The 25,884-nt window shown below is 39.4% G+C and overlaps 1 protein-coding gene across 6 annotated transcripts in view; it reads right to left on the minus strand.

Moving 5' to 3' along the window:
• Positions 1-25,884, minus strand: part of eya4 (EYA transcriptional coactivator and phosphatase 4) — a 132,683-nt gene that overhangs the window by 52,124 nt on the left and 54,675 nt on the right. The window contains exon 1 of one of the 6 annotated variants that reach the window (XM_061900657.1): positions 2,759-3,062. The exons of the other annotated variants lie outside the window; for them this stretch is intronic. The gene's annotated coding sequence lies outside the window, so the exon portion shown is untranslated. Of the gene's footprint in view, positions 1-2,758; positions 3,063-25,884 lie in introns of those variants that run through there. 6 annotated transcript variants of the gene reach the window in all.

Genomic DNA, 25,884 nt, shown 5'->3' on the forward strand with positions numbered 1-25,884 from the left:
AGCGACCAAAAGTTGCGAACTTTATCGTCGATGTTCTCTACTAAATCCTTTCAGCAAAAATATGGCAATATCGCAAAATGATCAAGTATGACACATACTAGAATGGACCTGCTATTCCCGTTTGAATAAGAAAATCTAATTTCAGTAGGCCGTTAAGGTTTATTGGCATGTTGTACTTTGCCCTACGTTCGTGTACATAGTGGCGTTTTAAAAAGTCATACATTTTACTTTTTGAAACCGATACCGATAATTTCCGATATTACATTTTAAAGCATTTATCGTCCGATAATATCGGCAGTCCGATATTATCGGACATCCCTATTGTATTGCATCACACAATTCCAGCTGTTTCATTACAGCACGTCCGAAAAGGAGTAGGAAGAAGCAGAGCTTGTTTAATCCTACCCCTGTTCATAACAAAGCAATTCTATCCCATTTCCTTGTTCTCTGTAACAGAACAATGAACACATAAATACATAAATAAATAATATACCATAGTAAGCAAAGAAATATTAAATACATAAATAATCTTTGTCGCGATAAAAAAAAGAAAAAAAAAGGATTCAAGATGTTCATAATAATTATTGTTCTCTGTACTTTGTGGAAAATATTGCCTACATTAGACCTGTCCCTGGTGCTATAAGCATCCCACTCCATTTGTCTAAGTGGGGACATTTTGCTACACAGTTTGTTAAATGTCTTTTTGTCTTTCTACATTTGAGTGGCACAATCCCGCAAACCAACATTATTGTGCAGACATTTTAGCTGTCTACCAACGGAAACTGCTAGGACAAGACCCTTTCACCCCTTCAGACTGTGTGTGTGTGTGTGTGTGTGTGTGTGTGTTCCCTATTAAAATTCCTTCCTCTTATTTGGACCAGGAACTCATTAGGACAGTAAATGGAGGGCGGAGCCATAGCCAATGTGTAGCAGCTGCCCTCTAATCACTGTGTCAACACACCGCTGATGTATAGGCCACGCGTGCGGTAACACACACACACACACACACACACGTACATGCATACACACAAACGCACACAATGAAAATGACTGAGGCGGCTTGTGTTTGGATCTTAACCAATCGAGCGCAATCATTGTTAAGTGTGAAGAAAGTGCTTAGGCAAGCGGGCGTTTTGTGTCTTTGTGCCTTCTTTTGCTTTTATTTTGGCGGCATGTTTCTCATTAGAAGATCCTGCGGAGAGCCAATAAGAAACAGCACTTAGCTGTTTAAGACGGGGGTCACAGGTCAGCCGTCGGCCCTCGCGTGGATCGCTTTACAAGCACAAGCCACTTTCATGTCGCGTTTCATGCTTTGCTGAAATTTAACAAGGCTGTCAGTCACGGCGTCGGGAGCGCGGCTGTGAGAAAGTGCATAAGAGCGCGCACACACACACACACACACACACACACACACACACACACACACACACACACACACACACGGGAATAAACAGGGAACAGACAATCCTGACTGTTGCTGTCTCGACACGACCCACGACAACACAAGCACACTTTGATCCCGCCAAGCTTATCGTTGTGCTTCATGCGTGCACACTTTCCCTCGCTGACAACATTGCACGGCCATTTGGTTCTCCCTTCGACTTCTTCCAAAAACACACATTTATTCTACCTAATTCTCTACAGAGCACGCGCATAAAACGTCTGCTTTTACAAATGTCACCAAGTTCTGTGTCTAACACAGATTTATTGAACGTTTATTCTTGAGGTTGTAGCATCTTACTGACTGCTGTGTCTAATATTTTGACCCTCTATATGTCCATTGTGTAAAAATTCTCCATTATGTTGCAGCTTGGCTGAAACCGAGACAGCCTCTTTGGTGGCCACCAGGCCGCTGAAGAAGCCATTTGTGTTATCTGAGCCACTTTAAAAAGGCTGACCTCTGACCTGGGCAGCAGGGTCACCGCTCGCGAACAGAGCCTGCCTGCCTGGTATTGCACGGAACCCCAGAGGGCGGGGAGGATGAACTCGGGTAATTAGCGCTAATAAGTAGGATTTATTTAAAGAATTAGACGGCATTACTTTAGTGTTGTTGTGGAACAATATTTGTTTATCGCCTGTAGCGTTTGTGAGTCTTCATAAACGCTTATCAACTTCAAAAATCTTTTTATAAAGTTTCTATTTAAACAGAAATTCTAGTACACTAGAAAACTATACTGTACATTTGCCATTTATTTATGATAAATAGTCGAAAAAAAACACACTTAATGTACTCAAACCTCCAAAAAGGATACATAAAAATATTACTGTATTTATCGTCCTTAGAACCGGCGTCCTCTGAAGTGGACATGTAAGTCCCACATTTCGGGGGAAAAATAGCCCTGTTAAGGAAAATACAAAATGTCCACTGCAGAGGACGCTCGTTCTCAGGAAGATGTACACACTAATAGGCCGTTTCATTAGGTACACCTGCAGAGTGCATTACAGAAGTTGGCTTTTACAATGGCAATTATCCAGAATTTTCATTGATTGGAAAATAGGATTACTGTCGCCGTGTCTTTATTTAGTTGCACACAATATTTTAAGCATGCATTAAATATACTCTATCAAATTGTGCTGTTACAAGCTATCCATCCCACTTTGCACGCATGTAGAAAATATCCTCCTGAGTGCCAGCGTCCTCTGCAGAGGACATTTATAGTCTGTTTCTTTAGTCCCCAGGGGAAAAAAACGTCTTGTTATGCAAAACCCAAATGAGGACGCTGGTAGTCAAGATGCAAATACATAAAGAATGTCTTACCCAAAAAGTGCAGTTGGCTCACTTTGCAGCGGTTTACCTCCACACATCACACAGCGGTGTCATCCACGACACAAACTCTGTCCAGTGGAAAGTGCGTCTATTGTCTTGCAGGTGCCGCGTTTCTCTCGACTTACTGTGCTTAAAAACAACCGCTACATTGTTTCTTTTTCATTCATTTTTGTATCCTAGTTTTCTTACAAAGTTGGAAAAAAAAAAAAAAAAAAAGACTTAAAGTAAACAGTTCAGTCCACGTCGTCCTCCTGGACTGCGGTCCATCCATGCACAGTTGCTGTCTTCCTCAAGTTCACTAATGGGGAGCGTTCCACTCGCCCCTGCTTCCCCTCCTCTTCCTCCTCGACTGCCTCCTCCCCCTCTTCTCCCTCCTCCACCACACTCTCTCACCTGTCACTCAAGCCACGATAACTTCCTTCCAGCTCAAAATGAGAAAAAAACATAAAAAAGCTTTGCTTTTTATGTGTGAATGTACATGAAAGTGTGACATTATACGTTATATCCACACTAACGCACAATGCGCATGTGATAATGTGTTTTTACTGTAATAAAACATGCAGGTCAGACTATAAAATTCACACCGTGCACTCTGGCTGCATAGCTGACCTGAGCACAACACAGACTCACACGCACACACAATTAACACCAATTGGTGTTAATTGTAGCCACCTGGGAAAAACTGCATTTGTTTTTGTACAAAAATCTTTAAAGATTAATCTGTTCCAGGGTAAAACTGTCACTGTTGACGTTCTCTAAAAGGAGCAGGAGCCTCAACAGAGCGCTGAGTGAAGAAGAACATACCGGTTATGTAAATTATTTATTGACATTATTAACTGATATTTTTTTTAAATCTGTGAACTTCTTTTTAAACTTACACGAAGCTCATTAGTTCCTACTTCCCATTACACCTTTGTCATTTAAAGGCCTACTGAAACCCACTACTACCCACCATGCAGTCTGATAGTTTATATATCAATGATGAAATAATAACATTGCAACACATGCCAAAATGGTCTTTTTAGTTTACTAAATTGCAATTTTAAATTTCGCGGGAGTTTTTTCTTGAAAACGTCGCGTAATGATGACGTGTATGCTTGACGTCACGGGCTGTTAGGAAAAATGAGCGCTGCGCACACACACAGCTAAAAGTCGTCTGCTTTAACCGCATAATTACACAGTATTTTGGACATCTGTGTTGCTGAATCTTTTGCAATTTGTTCAATTAATATTGGAGAAGTCAAAGTAGAACAATGGAGTTGGGAAGCTTTAGCCTTTAGCCACACAAACACACGGTGATTCCTTGTTTAAAATTCACAGAGGTGAAACTTTACTATGGAAAGCGAACATGGATCCCGACCGAATGTCAACCGGCAGGTTTTGGTGAGAAAATTGTGGTAAAAAGTCGCTTCTTACCGGAGATCAGCTGAGCTTTATGGGCGGCATAAAGCTTCCGTCGACTTCCCTGAGACACTGCGCGTCAACACACCCGTGCACACACACCTCTGACTATCAGGTACTATTAAACTCACTAAAACACTAGTAACACAATAGAAAGATAAGGGATTCCCCAGAATTATCCTAGTAAATGTGTCTAAAAACATCTGAATCCGTCCCAATGCAATCGCGTTTAAAAAAAAAAAATGTTTCTAGTCCGTCGCTATAAATACCCTTAAACACGAATCTTACATCCTCGCTCAAATTAATGGGGAAATTGTCGTTTTCTCGGTCTGAATAGCTGTTTTTGTTGCAGTGCAGATTTTTACATACAGTAACAAAAAGTAAAACATAATGAAAAACAAACAAAAAAAAATACATATTACATTGCGCGAAATTACTGTTAAACCTTGTTTTTCGTCAATAATTAGTTCGAGAGAGTTAAAAATAAAATCGACCGAAAAGTGAAGCAACACGCCCCAGTAAGAAATAATATAAATCCAATTATCGTATTTTCCAGACTATAAATTGCTACTTTTCAGGTCAGTTAAAATAATACATAATATCGCATATAGAGAACACGCAAACCCTTTATTTATTAATTCAAAAATATTGAAATTTAATGAGTTGGTGTATTTTCAAACAGCTAAAACTATGCACAGAGCACTGCTCCCCAAGAATGTACAACAATTATTCTTAACAAAAGAGGAAGAAGACCAGGAAGAGTTCTTCTGCAGAAAAGAGCCGCAAGAATCATTACTGGAAATGCATAAAGGGAACCCACAAACCCAATATTCAACCAGTTAAACTTGTTAAAATTCCATGAACTGGCAGAGAATAATATCCTAAAAATCATGTACAAAGCACATGCATCAATTCTACCAAACAACATTCAAAAAATATATTGGTAAAAAGATAAAGTAATTATAATCTGAAAGAAACTGAGATCTTAATTAATCTAGGTTTAGAGCCGTGGTAATGAAAAATAAGTATTTCAACCAGAGGTGTTAGTTTATGGAACAATCTTGAGAGTGGAATAAAACAAAGTAAATATATTTCTGCATTTAAAAACATGTAACAATCATGATGATGAAAAGATATGACTGAGTAGAACTAAGGTTAAATAATCCTTGCTATTGCTATTTTTTAAAGGAATGTTGTAAAGAGAAATTAGTGTATTTGTGATGTATTATCTTTGAACCGTGTACAATGTTCGAAATAAACTTTTGATTTGAACCCTTCGGCTTATAAAACGGTGCGGTAGAGGTAGGGATTTTTCTTCGCTAATGGCCGAAATTGTTTTGTATTCAACAAATAGTTTTCCTAGAACACTGACAGAGACTGTGAAGCCCACGGTCCCACCGGCTTCACGGTGGAACAGGGGTTAGTGCGTCTGCCTCACAATACGAAGGTCCTGCAGTCTTGGGTTCAATCCCAGGCTCGGGATCTTTCTGTGTGAAGTTTGCATGTTCTCCCCGTGAATGCGTGGGTTCCCTCCGGGTACTCCGGTTTCCTCCCACTTCCAAAGACATGCACCTGGGAATAGGTTGCTTGGCAACACTAAATTGGCCCTAGTGTGTGAATGTGAGTGTGAATGTTGTCTGTCTATCTGTGTTGGCCCTGCGATGAGGTGGCGACTTGTCCAGGGTGTACCCCGCCTTCCGCCCGATTGTAGCTGCAATAGGCGCCGGCGCCCCCCGCGACCCCAAAAGGGAATACGAGGTAGAAAATGGATGGATGGACTGACAGAGACATCGAAAAAGGTATGTTATTGTTGGTGCTTTGGCGCCATCTTTTGGATGAATTTGCTCACTGCAGGTGCTGTGGATTGAACGTGTACTTCCTGTTTTGTTCCTTAAACCGGAACTATTCCTTCATAGGTTTTCTGCTTGAAAGGATTCTTTATTCATCACTTCAAGCCATGTTTATGGTTTTACAATACAATTAAAATAATTCATACCTACTAAAACATCTCATGTGTGATGTCTGAAAGAGTGTTTTAATGCATATTTGTATGCACTATTGTATTGCAATCAATCTAGCATCGTTAGCTTTAGCGAATACGCTAACTGTGGAGAGGGGCGTGGCCTACGCGTTCCCTGCGGGCGGGGCGTGTGCAGGTGCCGGCCTCGAAGCAGCAGACAGGTGAGCAGATACCTCAGCTGGAGCGAGTTATCTAATCACCTGTCCCCTTTATCAGCAGCGTTGGAGATCTTGAGGGAAGAATGATGAGAGTGACGGAGACAGAAGGACACACACAGCGAGAGACAGTCAACATATTGGAGACCACTGGACTGATGCAGTTGCATGTACTGCGAGCAATGAAAGAGAGCAATTCACTGAGACCGAGTGTGGTGATTCCAGCCAAGCAACGGGGGATCTGGGACAGATAACGGCACCAACCCCCCTGGAAGCGCTTGGACAAGTGCTGGCGCAAGTATCAATAGCAAGTCAGCAACAATCGCAACTACTAAAAATGCTAATGGACAAGGCGGAAGCGGGAAGAACGTCGACCATGAAACGCATGGTAGAGGGGGAGGATCCTCAAACATTTCTGGAAGTATTCGAGGTAACAGCTACGTCAAACAGGTGGACGGGAGAAGAGTGGGGCGCAAAACTGCTGCCGCTCCTGGTGGGGGAGGCGCAGCGGGCGGGGTTGAGTCTCCCGGCAGCCGCCCGCCTGCAATACACCAACCTCCGTCAAGCCATCTTGGACCGGGTCGGCAGCAGCCCCGAGGATCACCGACGCAGATTCAGAGCGGTGACTCTGGAGCCAGAAGACCAACCGTTTGTGTTCAACTACCGGCTGAGGGATGCTGCAACCCGGTGGCTCCGGCCCAATGGACAGGATCCAGGTATGCTGGAAAGCATCGTGTTGGAGCGGTTCCTGGACGCCATCCCGGCTAGGACCGCCGTCTGGGTGCGATATCACAGCCCCCCGGACGCCAAAACAGCAGTGAGGCTGACTGAGGAACACCTGGCTGTCCAGCGGGAGGCAACGCCAAAGACGGCCGCAGGATCCACCCCAGCGCCCTGGCGTCGATTTGCCCCGCGATGGGGTGGGGGGATGGAGAGGGCCAGATCACCCGGGCATAACGACCAGGTTTTCCCGGTGGACACACAAACAATTACACACACACACGCACGCACCACTAACGGGGGACACGGGGTAGCAACAAATCTGATGTGTGCACGTTGCAGGTTCCCTGCGCTGCGGAGAGAGGGCTTCCCTCGCAGAGGGCACCTCAGCTTCCAGGGCCGGTGTGCTGGGGATGCGGACAACCCGGTCACGTGCACAGGGACTAATCCATGATGGAGGTGGGGCAGGCGATGCGAGTTGTCGGGCCGCCAGCACCCGCCCCCAATCCAGGAGAGACGTACTACATCCCGGTAAGAGTACAAGGGGGTACACATGGTGTACTCGGGCTGTAAGCAGTCCCTGATCCACCAAAACCTGGTTCGACCCGGGGTTTTGAGGCAGGCAACACGGGTGAAGATTAGATGTATCCATGGGGACGTGCACGAACATCCTATTGTACCAGTGGAAATTGCATATGGCAAGCAAAAACATACGGTCGAGGTAGCTGTAAGTACGCGCCTCTCGCACCCCGTAATTTTGGGCACGAATTGGCCGGGGTTTAATAGCTTATTGACACAATGTGTGGGGGTGCATTCACGGACAGTAGGAGTTGGGAAATTGTTATGATATAAACATAAACGGAATACAATGATTTGCAAATCATTTTCAACCCATATTCAATTGAATGCACTATAAAGATAAGATATTTGATGTTCAAACTCATAAACTTTATTTTTTTTTGCAAATAATTAACTTAGAATTTCATGGCTCCAACACGTGCCAAAGTAGTTTGGAAAGGGCATGTTCACCACTGTGTTCGATCACCTTTTCTTTTAACAACACTCAAAAAACGTTTGGGAACTGAGGAAACTAATTGTTGAAGCTTTGAAAATGGAATTCTTTCCCATTCTTGTTTTATGTAGAGCTTCAGTCGTTCAACAGTCCGGGGTCTCTGCAGTTGTATTTTACACTTCATAATGCGCCATACATTTTCGATGGGAGACAGGTCTGGACTGCAGGCAGGCCAGGTAAGTACCTCTTTTACTACGAAGCCACGCTGTTGTAACACGTGGCTTGGCATTGTCTTGCTGAAATAAGCAGGGGCGTTCATGATAACGTTGCTTGGATGACAACATATGTTGTTCCAAAACTTGTATGGACCATTGAGCATTAATGGTGCCTTCACAGATGTGTAAGTTACCCATGCCTTGGGCACTAATACACCCCCATACCATCACAGATGCTGGCTTTTGAACTTTGCGCCTATAACAATCCGGAGGATTATTTTCCTCTTTGTTCCGGAGGACACCATGTCCACAGTCTCCAAATATAATTTGAAATGTGGACTCGTCAGACCACAGAACACTTTTCCACCTTGCATCAGTCCATCTTAGATGAGCTCAGGCCCAGCGAAGCCCACGGCATTTCAGGATATTCTTGATAAATGGGTTTTGGTTTGTATAGTAGAGTTTTAACTTGCACTTACAGATGTAGCGACCAACTGTAGTTACTGACAGTGGTTTTATGAAGTGTTCCTGAGCCCATGTGGTTATATCCTTTACACACTGATGTCGGCTTTTGATGCAGTACCGCCTGATGGATCAAAGGTCCGTAATATCATCGCTTACGTGCAGTAATTTCTACAGATCATCTAAACCTTTTGATGATTTTACGGACCGTAGATGGTAAAATCCCTAAATTCTTTGCAATAGCTCGTTGATTAATGTTGTTCTAAAACTGTTCGACAATTTGCTTACAAAGTGGTGACCCTCGCCCCATCCTTGTTTGTGAATAACTTAGCATTTCATGGAAGCTGCTTTTATACCCAATCATGGCACCCACCTGTTCCCAATTAGCCTGCACACCTGTGGGATGTTCCAAATAAGTGTTTGATGAGCATTCCTTAACTTTATCAGTATTTATTGCCACCTTTCCCAACTTCTTTGTCACGTGTTGCTGGCATCAAATTCTAAAGTTAATGATTATTTGCAAATAAAAACATGTTTATCAGTTTGAACATCAAATATGTTGTCTTTGTAGCATGTTCAACTGAATATGGGTTGAAAAGGATTTGCAAATCATTGTATTCCACTTATATTTACATGTAACACAATGTCCCAACTCATATGGAAATGGGGTTTGTAGAATAAGGAATGATACAAAAATGTGGGCGTGTGAAAACCGAGGTTTGACTGTGGCGATGTTAATGTGAAGATTTGCAAATGCATCAAATTTGACTTAATTTTCTAACTTTAATCATCCTACAAGTGTAAAAAGAAGTTAACCAACAACCAATCATTCCACCTTATCTTTGATAACAAGCGATTATTTGATTTGACTTTACTTCACAGCACTTGATCGAATCTAGTATAAATATAATCTGACATAAGTCAAAGGTCACTTCAGGGAATTCCAGAAGGTTTATCAGCAAAGAGGCCAGTTCTTGGTTGTACTCTGCTAAGCGGTTCTTTTTGTTTTCAGTAGAGGTGAATAGGGAAATACTGATGTCACTGTTCTGAGAAAAGGTGTTCCGATGAATAACCTTCATACTGAGGAATCCGATATGCATTATTAAAGCGGTTAGAGAACTGAAGCATTGAACTTTATTGTGTTTTTTACTGCTTTAAGGAATGTTCACCAAATTCCATTGAGGGCCCCGCACCCAAAAAGCCTTATGAGAAAAAAAAACAAAGTTGTTTTGTGACTTTAATACACGTTTTATTTGACAATATTTTCAATGGCTGCAGGAATATCCGAAGTTATGACGAGCGAAACCTAATAATCCTCTCATGGACTGTCTGTCAAAGCAGCTCACAGCAGGAATTGAACGTTGATCTCACACCACCTTGATTTCTGTTTTGTTAACACGATCACTCGCTTTCAACTCTCAGGTTCAACGGGAAAAGCGTTGTGTTGGGGACTGGGCCGTGTTTGGCCTAAAATGCCACAGGGGGCGCTAGTGCGATCTGGTTTTTGCTAGTTCTATTCTGCTGTATTATTGCTGTTTGTTCTAGTCTTATATAGAGTCTGATTTTTTACTTTGCTCAAGGCTTCAGCGGTCATTAATTTCTTCCAAGATAGACGTCGCAATAATTAATTGACACGTTCTTTTTTGCTATTTGTTGCTGCCGTTTCTATGACTTTGGCGAATAATTCTAGTCTCGTTTGAAATTGTTCTAATTATTTTGTGAAAAGTTGATGCTGCCATTATTACATGAGAGATGTGATTGCATTGATTAAATGTCATCATCGTTACGCACACAAATGTGGACGTGATGTGTTTGAGTTTTAAATCATTTTGAGTCTATTATAAATCGTGTAAATTGCCACTAATAATCTGCATTTGCATTATTGTCAAACTACGACTCCGATATTATGTGCTTGTGGATGGAATCGTGTGTGCCCGGGACCACCTCTTCCAATCGTGCCAAAAAACAGGAAGCGTACGCTTACATTCGCCAAACGTACCTGCTTACTAAGGTGGTGTAAAGTGGCCGAGTGCGAGTGTGGTGCGTCTTTAGTAGAATATAGACCTTCGCCAAAGCAAACCAAAACATATCCGCCTGACTTATTTGATTTGTTTATGCATTCATGCACATTTGGCCCCAATGAAAGCGGACTCAAACGTTTTAAATACATATCTTGATCAACTGGACTTGCACCATTTGGTCAGAGTGTACACCGCCTTCTGCCTGAGTGCAGCTGGGGTTGGCTCCAGCACCCCCCCCGCTATCCTGAGAGGGACAAGCGGTTGTAAATGAATGGATGGTATGGGTGTAATGGTACGTGTATTTGTATTGAACTGTTTCGGTACGGGGGTTCCGGTTAGGTGTGGAGGAGTACCGAACGAGTTCCACACGAACATATGAAGTAGCCGCCTAAGCTAAAGTCTTAACAAGCTGCTCCGCTCCGTTCTGCCTCTGTCTCCTGCACAGCACCCTGCATTGTCCCTCCCAAACAACCATCTGATTGGTTACAACAGTAGCAATAACAAGCCAATCAGCAGTGCGTATTCAGAGCGCATCTAGTCAGCGCTTCAGCTTCGAGCAGATAAGTCTTTAGCAGGGCAGCAACGGACTCTCCCCGAGTTGTACTAAACATTTCCAAGTCAACTACATTCTAAACATCACTATGAGCCTGTTGACCATCTAGAAACAAACTGCAGCTCAGCTCACTCGCAGTCCTGGCTTTAGGTGAGGGCTAGTTAGCTTTTAGCGTAACATTACCTCATTTTGCGGTGTGTGTGCGTGTGTGCGCGTGTGTGTACGTGTGTTTGTGTGTGTGTTACGGACAGTGTTGATTGAGGTGTGTTGAAGCAAAAAAGGACATTATATTAAATGAAGAGTTTCTGTCTCTGATAGTGTATATAATAATGTAAGTGCATCATAAAGCCTACATGAACTCCATGGTGGTCAGGGATGAATAGTCTCTCCTATTGCTATTGTACTATTTTTTCAACTATAGTTACATTAATCATTAGTAATGTAGCAGCCTAGTTTTGAATGGCAGGGTCCCTGCTATCACATGTTGACAAAAATATAATATTTACATAATAAAAAAAAATCAACTACAGGCTTCTCCAATGCTGTAATAAATTAAGCATGATGAGTTGACTTGAAACTGTTTAATGTTGCTTTTTTTATATGTAGAAGAAAAGTTGTCATTTTATTTAATCTAAGCAACAATTTGAGGCAGTTTAATGTGGATTAACGTGGGCAGAATTATTATCGTTTTCCCAATGTTAAAAGGATCAAGCCATTGTTTAGAAATTTGGTAAATAAATAACCAAAAAATGTATATTTTGTTGTTTTCTTACTGTACCGAAAATGAACCGAACCGTGACCTCTAAACCGAGGTAGGTACCGAACCGAAATTTTTGTGTACCGTTACACCCCTAATGGATGGCCTACGCTTTATCTGTAAATCCATAATGTAGTTGCATAATTTAAACCAGGGGTGTCAAACGTACAGCCCGAGGGCCGGATCAGGCCCGCGAATAGGTTTTATCCGGCCCACGTGATGAGTTTGCTAAGTATAAAAATGAACCTGAATCTTTGTAGATTATGCTACATATGTATAAAATATACCACATTATGTGAAAATGATCAAACTACAAAAATAACATACTGTAATTTAATTTTGATATATATTTTTCATCTTGATGGATTGAAAATTCACAACAAGTTGACTGATGAAAATTATCACATCATTTATTCAGAAAATATAAATAACGACAAATACAGATAGAATACTATTAACCGCAACCTGTATGTGTAAAAAAAAAACCTAACATTATGATTTGTACAACGTCAGAATGTGCTTGTTCTATTTTTAAAAAAAGAAAATAATCTGAAGTTGTCTTTATTTTTAAGTTATCGTGCCGTGATTTTACCAGTCCGGCCCACCTACGAGTAGATTTTTCTCTTATATGGCCCCCCATCTAAAATTAGTTTTGACACCCCTGATTTAAACCAAAAAACACAATTTTCTGAACCGTACTGTTTCATTTCTGTCCTGCAAGGGCCGGTAATGCACATTATACAGTATACTGGTCGGTGGAAAAAATGTATTTTATATACGACTGCTATCTGTCCGACATGTACAAAATATTTCCCTTCAGGGATCACTAAAGCAAAGTAAATAAAAAATAAAACACATTTACAGAGGGTTATGGACCCGTGCCACTGTGCTCCCCAGTGGGCCGTGCGCCCCTTTAGCCCAATAAACACTTTGATTGATAGAGTCTGCGAGGACCCCTGTGCACACTTTACAGAGGGCCTCACATGCGCACGCTCACATGTCTTCGGTGTGTGAGTGCGTGCACGGAGGAGTACGTGTCAGAACCGATTAGGTATGTTGGCCAAAGCGCTCAAGCACTTTATTATTAGCCAGGCAGGACTCCTCGTGTGGGGCGAGTGGGTGGCAGTGGGTCACCCTTCCCTAAAAAACATCCCTGATGAAATATTTTCACAGCAAGTGGAGAAGGCAAGCCAGGGAGGCGTCCCAAAACACGCCTGACAAATTAAAGAAAAAAAAAATGGGCGTATCAAAAGAAAGAAAACAAAGCGGGTAGTATTTTAGACAACTAAATGACAACTTTTGTTGACATTTGGTCCATTTGAAGTGTCTCTCAGAGGCGCCTCTTTGCCTCCACTACAACACTGTCATGGCTCCTCAAGAGGAACCACCGCCGTTTGTCTTCCAGCAGACCGAGACGCACTCCTTAGCGCCACCGTTATTGCTTTTTTTTAAAGTCTTAAATTAAGCAATTCATTCACAGTAAACAAAACCCAACTTTAACTAAAACACCAACAATAACAGTGAAATAATACATTTGATATCATTATTGCCTCAGTCAGGTTATATAATAGGTGCTGTTGGTTTGTTTGTTTGTCAGTTAGTTAATTAGTTAGTAAAATACCTTCAAAAATGATGGGCTGATTTTCATTTAACTTTCAGGAAATGTCCGAACTGGTATAAGGAACAACAGATTGAGTTTCGGGCCCGTTTGGATCATTTCTACAAAAGACAGTGGATGACTGACAAAAGTGTTCACTCAGTTTCTTTAATTTCGCTAGTTCAAAAAGTTATGGGTACATTTTGGTTAAATGTTGAGAAAATGTTCGAAATTGGAAAAGAAACAAGAGATTACATTTTGGAGTTGATCCGAATCACCGTCTTATTGGGAGGTACTGTAAGACGTGGTGGAGGTCTGTTTTGTTGTCTTGGTTAATGTCAGATAATAATAAAATACATCCTGTATGTCTGTTTTATATAGTAACTATATAAAACAGACATACAGGATGTATACTGTACGTTTATAATGTATTTCCATATGAATCATTATTTAGTCCTTTTAAAATCACGTTATTTATAATACATTTTATAAAAAAACTAATACATTTTACTAAATAATAATTACTTGTTGTATGTAGTCTGCAGTATAGTGTTTCTACTGATTTTTTGATTAATTGTTGAATACAAATTATTATGATATAAAATTATCTAAAAAAAAAAAAGTAAACATCTGTTTAGGGTTGTACGGTATATCGGTATTAGTGTAGTACCACGATACTAATGAATCATATTCAGTACTATACCCCCTCTGAAAAGTATTGGCCAGTCAACTCAGGAAATATGTCCCTGGACACATGAGGACTTTGAATATGACCAATGTATGATCCTGTAACTACTTGGTATCGGATTGATACCCAAATTTATGGTATCATCCAAAACTAATGTAAAGTATCAAACAACATAAGAATAAGTAATTATTACATTTTTACAGAAGTGTAAATAGAACATTTTAAAAGAGAAAGTAAGCAGATATTAACAGTAAATGAACAATTATTCCTTTTCTACCACTCATTTTGACAAAATAATAGAATGGAAAATGACAATATTTTACTGCATATGTCAGCAGCTAAATTAAGAGCCTTTGTTTGTTTACTTTTTACTGAAAGACAAGTTGTCTTGTATGTTGACAATTTTTTTTAAGGAAACATTTGCAATAAGAAACTTATGTTTAATGTACCCTAAGATGTTTTGTTAGAATAAAGCCAAAAATGCAATTTTTTTGCAGTCCCCTTTATTTCAAAGAGTACCGAAAATTTTTTGGTACCTGTACCGTCTCCAAAATATTTGTATCGGGACACCCTACATCTGTTTAGCTTATTTTTAGATTTTTTTTTAAATCTGAAAAAACAAGTTAATATATCACACCCAAATATTTGAAACCACCCACTGTATGATACAAAGCAATATATGACCAATATTATATTTTTACATTCACATGTTTAAAACACAAATGCTGATTAGTGTGCGGAAGCATGAAGGAGAAGGTCAAAATATTAGGTACGCACACACATACCTCAACGGCACACAAACAACTTCCATTTCTGTCTCACATACACATTTACCTGTCCCCCCCCCCTTCCTCGCTCCATGCACTCCCATTTGTGTGAGTGGTTATCGCCACGGTAACCCAATCCTCCTTCCTTTCATGTAAAATACATTGTGCCTTCCCTCCTTCGCGTCGCCCCTCCCGCACCCCAGCAGTTGTGCCCCAGCCTGGGGAGGTGTAAAACTATCCCTCTTCTTTATGTCTCCAAAAATGCCCCCTTTTTCAGAGGCACTAGGAAGCCAGCAAAGACCAGGGGACATCAGGAGGAGAAGGAGGGGTTTGGGTGAATACCATCCAAAAACATCCCTCTTTCTTTCTTCCTCTCATTACCCGCCGATGTTCACACGAATGTGGCCAGCAGTGACACACCTTGAAAATGGCACGGAAAATAGTTTCTACACCTGTGGAAGGAAATCTCTCACCTTTTATTGTCTTCCAATTGTCCCCGAAAGACAATAGAGCGTAACTACAAGTTAAAGAAAGACAAGATTGGGTTGCTAGACATACATAACTACAAATCCACAACATAAGGGACCCCTAACAATTATAAGGACATTAAAAACAAGAGCAGGTTCAAAAACTGCATATTTGTAGACAACAGTGTTGGCAACTTTTTCTAGCGACAAATTTAACTACTTTTACTGAGTGTTTTAGAGACACACCAGGGAATATCTTCAAAAATGAAAGTAAATTAAATGTTTGTTTAGTGTCATGTGACCCCAAAATAAACCACTGTTCATGTTAATGAGCAAGTCAATAGATTTGGTTCATTTGTGAATGTCACAACCTTACATTCTTTTTTTAAATTTGATACTCTATCGTTTAACAATGCAGAACAAAATTAATTTAAATGTGAAGAAAAACTAAGAATCAACAGAAGTTTACTTGCAGTTCTAATCAAAATTTGACATTATAAAACTGACTTTGTATCCCTCCTGCAACGTTATTTTTCTGTCCATCCCAAGGCCACCTCATTGCAGGGCCAACACAGATAGACAGACAACATTCACACTCACATTCACACACTAGGGCCAATTTAGTGTTGCCAATCAACCTATCCCCAGGTGCATGTCTTTGGAAGTGGGAGTACCCAGAGGGAACACACGCAGTCACGGGGAGGACATGCAAACTCCAAACAAAAAGATCCCGAGCCCGGGATTGAACCCATGACTACTCAGGACCTTCGTTATGTGAGGCAGACACACTAACCCCTCTGCCACCGTGCCACTTATTCTTCATCCTAAAGTGTCAATTGCAATTAATTATGCAAACAATGCGATTATGTCATTTAGCAACTTCAAGTGACTTTACTGAGGGGTTGGCAACAATGGTAGACAACCACCCACAGGTCTTTCTTTGATCCTCCCAAAAAACAATATTTTTATTGTTCCATGCTGTCATGTTGAATTGATATATATGTTTAGAATAAAATTACAAAACAACATCATCACACTCAATAAAGTAGTGTTTTTCAAAAAATTGGGTCGGGAACCCCCTGAAAGGGTCACAGTGAGGCGTCATTTATTGTTTAAACTCTAGTTTTCATGTTAGATCGATTCACAGGCCTGCAGCTAGGTGGCAGCAGTGCTCAATATAATCAACAGGCTCCCTGTTCTACCCAGTAGAAGTAGTATAAGTACACAGGAATACATCTATTGAAAACAGGGGTGTCCACACTTTTTGACAACTGCATGTAAAGTAACAATATACAGACACACATATACAGTGGGGCAAAAAAAGTATTTAGTCAGCCACCAATTGTGCAAGTTCTCCCACTTAAAATGATGACAGAGGTCTGTAATTTTCATCATAGGTACACTTCAACTGTTAGAGACAGAATGTGAAAAAAAAATCCGGGAATTCACATTGTAGGAATTTTAAAGTATTTATTTGTAAATTATGGTGGAAAATAAGTATTTGGTCAACCATTCAAAGCTCTCACTGATGGAAGGAGGTTTTGGCTCAAAATCTCACGATACATTCTTTCCTTAACACGGATCAATCGTCCTGTCGCTTTAGCAGAAAAACAGCCCCAAAGCATGATGTTTCCACCCCCACGCTTCACAGTAGTTATGGTGTTCTTGGAATGCAACTCAGTATTCTTCTTCCTCCAAACACGACGAGTTGGGTTTATACCAAAAATGATACATGGATCATACAGCAGAGGATTGGGAGAATGTCATGGGGTCAGATGAAACCAAAATAGAACTTTTTGGTATAAACTATAATTTGTCGTGTTTGGAGGAAGAAGAATACTTAGTTGCATCCCAAGAACACCACACATACTGTAAAGCATGGGGGTGGAAACATCATTAACTTTAGAATTTGATGCCAACAACACGTGACAAAGAACTTGGGAAAGGAGGCAATAAATACTGATACAGTTGAGGAATGCTCATCAAACACTTATTTGGAACATACCACAGGTGTGCAGGCTAATTGGGAACAGGTGGGTGCCATGATTGGGAATAAAATCAGCTTCCTAAAAAATGCTCAGTCTTTCACAAGAAAAGATGGGGCGAGGTACACCCCTTTGTCCACAACTGCGTGAGCAAATAGTCAAACATTTTAAGAACAACATTTCTCAAAGTGCAATTGCAAGAAATTTAGGGATTTCAACATCTACGGTCCATAATATCATCAAAAGGTACAAAGAATCTGGAGGAATCACTCCACCTAAGCGGCATAGCCGGAAACCAACAATGAATGACCGTGACCTTCGATCCCTCAGACGGCACTGTATAAAAAACAGACATCAATCTCTAAAGGATATCACCATATGGGCTCAGGAACACTTCAGAAAACCACTGTCACTAAATACAGTTTGTGGCTACATTCGTAAGTGCAAGTTAAAGCTCTACTATGCAAGGCGAAAGCCATCTCTGGGCCCGAGATCATCAAAGATGGCTTGATGCAAAGTGGAAAAGTGTTCTCTGGTCTGACGAGTCCACACTTCAAACTGTTTTTGGAAATATTAGACATTGTGTCATCCGGACCAAAGGGGAAGCGAACCATCCAGACTGTTATCGACGCAAAGTTCAAAAGCCAGCATCTGTGATGCTATGGGGGTGCATTAGCGCCCAAGACATGGGTAACTTACACATCTGTGAGGGCACCATTAATGCTGAAAGGTACATACAGGTTTTGGAACAACATATGCTGCCATCTAAGCACCGTCTTTTTCATGGACGCCCCTGCTTATTTCAGCAAGACAATGCCAAGCCACATTCAGCACGTGTTACAACAGCGTGGCTTCGTAAAAAAAAAAAGAGTGTGGGTACTTTCCTTGCTCGCCTGCAGTCCAGACCTGTCTCCCATCGAAAATCTGTGGCCCATTATGAGGCGTAAAATACAACAGCGGAGACCCCAGACTGTTGAACGACTGAAGCTTTACATAAAACAAGAATGGGAAAGAATTCCACTTTCAAAGCTTCAACAAATAGTTTCCTCAGTTCCCAAACTTTTATTGAGTGTTGTTAAAAGAAAAGGTGATGTAACACAGTGGTGAACATGCCCTTTCCCAATTACTTTGGCACATGTTGCAGCCATGAAATTCCAAGTTAATTAGTATTTGCCAAAAAAAAAATAAGTTTATGAGTTTGAACATCAAATATCTTGTCTTTGTAGTGCATTCAATTGAATATGGGTTGAAAAGGATTTGCAAATCATTGTATTCTGTTTATATTTACATCTAACACAATTTCCCAACTCATATGGAAACGGGGTTTGTAGTTTGTCATCCAGTTTATGATGTACATTTTGAAGACTAGGTAGTCAGGTGCTTTCATGTAATTGTTCAAGACTAGTTAGTCATGTACAGTAGTTTATTATGTCGAGGTTAAATACTTGTTAGTCGGGTAGTTTATTATGTCAGGTTTTAATACTAGTTAAGTAGTTTACAATGTACATTTTGAAAACTATTTAGTCATGTACAGTAGTTTAGTATGTAAACATTGAAGACTAGTTAATAATTTTGTTTATGTCAATATTGAAGACTAGTCAATAATGCTGTTTATAATGTCAAAATTGAAGACTAGTTAGTCATGTAGTTTAGTATGTCAAGGTTGAAGACGTATGTAGTTTATATGTACATTTTAAAGACTAGTTTGTTATGTAGTTTATAATGTATATTTCTAAGACTAGTTATGTACATTTTGAGGACTAGTTAGTCATGTAGTTTCATGTAAACAAAGACTACTTAGTCATGTATTTTATTATTCGGTGTTGAAGATCAGTTAGTCATGTAGTTTATTATGTCAACGTTTAAGATTAGCGAAACTTGTAGTTCATGTCAAGGTTGAAGACTACTTAGTCATGTAGTTTATTATGTTTCCGTTGACTAGTGAGTCATGTAGTTTCATGTCACAGTTGAAGACTAGTCAGTCATGTACAAACCCCGTTTATGAGTTGGGAAATTGTGTTAGATGTACTGTAAATATAAACGGAATACAATGATTTGCAAATCATTTTCAACCCATATTCAATTGAATGCATTACAACGACAAGATATTTGATGTTCAAACTCATAAACTTGATTTTTTTTGCAAATAATAATTAACTTAGAATTTCATGGCTGCAACACGTGCCAAAGTAGTTGGGAAAGGGCTTCATATTGCGCCACACATTTTCGATAGGAGACAGGTCTGGACTGCAGGCGTGCCAGGAAAGTACCCGGACTCTTTTTTTTACGAAGCCACGCTGTTTTACACTTGTCTTGCTGAAATAAGCAGGGGCGTCCATGATAACGTTGCTTGGATGACAACATACAGTATGTTGCTCCAAAACCTGTATGGACCTTTCAGCATTAGTGGTACCTTCACAGATGATTAAGTTACCCATGCCTTGGGCACTAATACACCCCCATACCATTACAGATGCTGGCTTTTGACCTTTGCGCCTATAGCAATCCGAATGGTTATTTTTCTCTTTGTTCTGGAAGACACCACATCCTCTGTTTCCAAATATAATTTGAAATGTGGACTCGTCAGACCACAGAACACCTTTCCAGTTTGCATCAGTCCGTCTTAGGTGAGCTCGGGCCCAGCCAAGCCGGCGGCGTTTCAGGATATTGTTGATAAATGGGTTTGGCTTTGCAAAGTAGAGTTTTAACTTGCACTTACAGATGTAGCGACCAACTGTAGTTACTGACAGTGGTTTTATGAAGTGTTCCTGAGCCCATGTGGTTATATCCTTTACACACTGATGTCGGTTTTTGATGAAGTACCGCCTGAGGGATCAAAAGTCCGTAATATCATCGCTTACGTGCAGTGATTTTTTCAGATTCTCTGAACTTGTTGATGATTTTACGGATCATAAACGGTAAAATCCCTAAATTCCTTGCAATAGCTCGTTGAGAAATGTTGTTCTAAAACTGTTCGACAATTTGCTTACAAAGTGGTGACCCTCACCCCATCCTTGTTTGTGAATTAATTAGCATTTCATGGAAGCTGCTTTTATACCCAATCATGGCACCCAACTGTTCCAAATTAGCCTGCACACATGTGGGATGTTCCATATAAGTGTTTGATGAGCATTCCCCAACTTTATCAGTATTTTTTGCCACCTTCCCCAACTTCTTTGTCACGTGTTTCTGGCATCAAATTCTAAAGTTAATGATTATTTGAAAAAAAATATATTTATCAGTTTGAACATCAAATATGTTGTCTTTGTAGCATATTCAACTGAATATGGGTTGAAAATGATTTGCAAATCATTGTATTCCGTTTATATTTACATCTAACACAATTTCCCAACTGGAAACAGGGTTTGTAATTTATTATGTACATTTTCATGACTAGTTATGTAGTTTATAATGTACATTTTGAAGACTAGTTTGTCATGTAGTTTCATGTAAATGTTCAAGACTACTAAGTCATGTACAGTATAGTATTTTATGTCAAGGTTGAAGACTACATGGTCATGTAGTTCATTGTGTCACAGTTAAAAACTATTTAGTCGTGTAATTTATTACGTCTCTGTTGAAGACGAGTAAGTCATGTGGTTCCATGTCAAGGTTAAATACTAATTATATATTTTAACCTACTTTTTGAAGACCAGTTAGTCACGTTGTTTCATGTGAATGTTAAAGACGAGTTGGTCATGTACATTAGTTTGTTTTGTCAAGGTTGAAAACTAGTTGTTAATTGAGTTTATTATGACAAAGTCGGAGACTAGTTAGTCATGTATTTATTATGTCAAGGTCGAAGACTGGTTAGTTATGTAGTTTATGATGTATATTTTTAAGATTTTTTAGTCATATTTTAAAATGTACATTTTGAGGACTAGTTAGTCATGTAGTTTATTATGTTACAGTTGAAGACTAGTTATGCAGTTTATAATGTACATTGTTAAGACTAGTTAGTCATGTTTCACGTACATGTTATAAGACTAGTTAGTCATGTTTCACGTACATGTTATAAGACTAGTTAGTCATGTACAGTAGTTTATGTCAAAGTTGAAGACTAGTTAGTCATGTAGTTTATAATATATATTTTGAAGACTAGTTAGTCATGTAGTTTCATGTAAATGTTAAAGACCAGATGGTCATGTAGTTTATAATGTACATTTTGAAGACTAGTTAGTAACGTACAGTAGCTCCGTGTCAAGGTTGAAGTCATGTTAGTCACGGGGTGTAAAAGATGTAGCATTGCAGTAGCTACTGTTCATGAATTGTTATCTTTGTAAATGCTGAATGCTTCATACAGCTCTTCTGATAGATCTCATTAGATTGTGGGATTATTGTCAAAAGCACCATTCCATCTAGTTGGGAGGAAGCAGACTCTTCACCGGACTGACGCCCGGCGGTGGTCTCCGTAATCACCACCACTTGATTGGAGATTCTCGCTTTCTTTCAAGAGTGAGTGAGCGGATCATCACACATGATTTAATGCAGCTTTACTTCATGCACACATATGAAAAGCCACTGATGGATTTGTGTGTGTGCACGTGCTTTGTGTGTCAGTTCTGCGCTGTTAATCGTTTGGCCTCGACTGCCCCCCTGCTCAGCTAATCTGATGAGAGTGATTAAAAAAACACACTGGGAGAAACCTACACCAGTGTACGGATGACTAAGCAGACACACACACGCACACACACTTGCACACGCACGCACACACACACACAGAATTGAAGAGTCAGACAGTGGGAGAAACATTTGAACAGATTGTGGGTCTAAATTTCAGACGACATGATGAATGACTCCATTGTTTTCATAGATTTTGTATCAATGTGATCTGCTTAGACGACACAACTATCACTACTGCTGTCTGCCGTTACACTTAACCACTAGCTAATATCAATTAGTGATACTCAAACTTGTAGTAGCGGTCCCATTCTTTTATCTAACTTATGTAACTTTTATCCGCTTTAACAGAAAAGCAACAGAATATGTTACAGTGTACTGTATTTAAAAAGTAGATGAAAAATAGCTACGAACCAAATTTTTTTGCAATAATTCCTATGATCTTGTTAGGTAACTTATTTCACATGAAACTAATAACTGTTTATTAAGTTGTACTCATTTAAACAATTTTTTTTTTCAGTTTTAAGTAGAGAAACCGCTTAGGTTATGTCAGTCAGCCAATCAAAAGGGTGAAACTTTATTTTTTTCATTTTTTTTACAAAACCACTTTTTTGATTGATTGATTGAAACTTTTATTAGTAGATTGCACAGTACAGTACATATTCCGAACAATTGACCACTAAATGGTAACACACGAATAAGTTTTTCAACCTGTTTAAGTCGGGGTCCACGTTAATCAATTCACATCATGTTTGTCTATTCCTAAAGCTGATTCTGCTATTCTGTTACAAAAATAGACTTAAAGTAATGTTCAGTACCAGTCTAGAAAAACACCTGAGCTAGTTTTTCCAATTGGAGATAAAACTGCACTTTAAGATTTAAACTTTTAAATAATTAAATAACATTTTTGCAAAAATAGATTCAGAATCCAGTTTATTTTTGTTGTTTTAGGATAATCAAAAGGTTTTTTGTATTTTTCGGACTATAAGGCGCAGTTTTTTTCATAGTTTGGCCGGGGGTGCGACTTATACTCAGGAATGACTTATGTGTGAAATTATTAACACAATACCGTAAAATATAAAATAATATTATTTAGCTCATTCACGTCAGAGACTAGTCGTATAAGATTTCATCGGATTTAGCGATTAGGAGTGACAGATTGTCAGGTAAACGTAAAGCATTTTCTATATGTTAGTTATTTGAATGACTCTTACCATAATATGTTACTTTAACATACCAGGCACCTTCTCAGTTGGTTATTTATGCGACATATAATGTACATTTATTCGCCATATATTGTTCACTATTCTTTATTTATTTTAAATTGCCTTTCAAATGTCTCTTCTTGGTGTTGGGTTTATCAAATAAATTTCCCCCAAAAATGCGACTTATACTCCAGTGCGACTTATATGTGTTTTTTTCCTTCTTTATTTTGCATTTTCGGCAGGTGCGACTTATACTCCGAAAAATACAGTACACCTCCCAATTACAAAGGTAAAAAATACTAATGAAAAATAACAGTCTATTGTGTTTCAAAGGCTTACTTGCATTCTTATTTTTATACATTTTGATTACATCCATCCATCCATTTTCTACCGCTTGTCCCTTTTGGGGTCGCAAGGGGGTGCTGGATCCTATCTCAGCTGCATTCGGGTGGAAGGCGGTGTACACCCTGGACAAGTCACCATATCATCACAGGGCCAACACAGACAACATTCATACTCACATTCACACACTAGGGCCAATTTAGTGTTGCCAATCAACCTATCCCCAGTAGTACTTAAATTGGTCTTAAAATAATGCTAAAGAAATATATTTGTTAGGCCCAGGCCTAACAAATAATGTCCAATTTAGTAGGTAATGATGTCAAAAGTTACTTTATTATAACTATATTGCATTGACAGATGGACTGAATCCCACAACATCACAATGTCTACACGTGTACAATAAGAGAAAATGGCGCACAACCCCCCAAAATAACTGCAGCAATACCCTCAACAACAATCAGAGTGGAAATGCTAAAGAACTTTTCCCATTACTATTAGTATTATTCTGTATAAAATCAGTGTATACCCTCACATTTTACCTCATTAAATGGCTAGCATGTGACAGGAGTGCTCTGCTGTGTTTAAGGACATTTGTAAACATGCTAGTCAAATATTTTCCATATGAAAAAAGCATACTGCTGTTTTAAGGACCTTCTGTAGAAACACAAGTTAAAGATCCTCATATGACAGGAACCCTCCGCTTTTTTAAGGACCTACTGTGGGAAAAAAGCTAGCCCAAAGTTCTCCATATGACAGTATCTTACCATTCTTTTAAAGGTAAAATAATCTCAATATGACAGGAGTTTAATGCTCTTTTTATGGACTTACTATATAAACACTAGTCAAAGATCTTCTATATTAGTGATTCTCAAACCGTGGTATGCCAGAGTTGTGTATGAAGAGTATGGCCAACTCAGTTTCAGGCGAGCTCCTCAATGATTGGTCAAAAGACACTCATGGGACTACAGGGCGCTATGACTACCACCAACTTTTAATGGACCCTATGGGTTTGCGGGGCTTCCTTGTTAGTTTTTTGATGTGTAAAAATGTTCTGTTGTGCAGCATAGAGCTAATCCACCCACTAGAATTGTGGAAAGCTTTTACATCGCTTTCCCCACAACCCGGAAAGAAGACAAGTAGGGGAAGTAAAGGTTTCCAGTCAAACACCAGAGAGCCACAGATTACAGAGTCTTGTGCAAAGTCAATACACAACACAGCATATGTGTGTTGTTTAAAATAGAACACATAAAATAACAACAGAATAATTAAACAAAATAAAGAGATGGTTTGACAAAAACAGACTATCTTTGGATTTCCGTAAAACTAAAATAATGCAATTTGGTAGCAGCTGAAGAGAAAGTCAAACAAATACCAAGAAACGGACATTGAATTAGTAAAATAAACCGCAATTTGGATGTGTAATAAATGACAAAGTGAACTGAAAATCTCATAAAAGTATACAACAGGAAGTGGCAAGAAATACGTCAATAATGAAGAAAGCAAAATATGTTCTGGACCAAAAATCACTCCATATTCTCTACTGTTTGCCATAGTAACAATACTGTTGTTGTGCAGAAATATGGCAAAAGAAGTACAAAAGTACACTTATTCACTTAGCATTTTACAAAAAAGAAAGATCAGAATAACACATGAGTGATAAATACCGTGATTACACATACACCACACATGACATACTTCATGCAAATGTCATAGTTTCTCCATGATTGGCAAAATGACGGTAATACATTTTTTTTTGGTTGTTCTGTGTATTTTATTAAGTTTATTGCGCCGTTGGGTGTGTCTTTGAGTGTCTACTACTCACTAGACCAGGGGTCAGCAACCCAAAATGTTGAAAGAGCCATATTGGAACAAAAATAAAAAAACAAATCTGTCTGGAGCCGCAAAAAATTAAAAAACATATAACATACAGGTAGTGTGTCATGAGATATACATTTAATTAAGATGACTTAAAGGAAACTAAATGAGCTCAAATATACCAACCAATGAGGCATAATGATGCCATATGTACATATAGTTAGCCGAAATAGAATGGTAGCATTGATTAGCATGCACTAAATGTGTCTGATTAGCACTCCACACAAGTCAGTAACATCAACAAAACTCACCTTT

Source organism: Nerophis ophidion, linkage group LG05 (assembly GCF_033978795.1).
Source record: "Nerophis ophidion isolate RoL-2023_Sa linkage group LG05, RoL_Noph_v1.0, whole genome shotgun sequence".
NCBI lineage: Eukaryota > Metazoa > Chordata > Actinopteri > Syngnathiformes > Syngnathidae > Nerophis > Nerophis ophidion.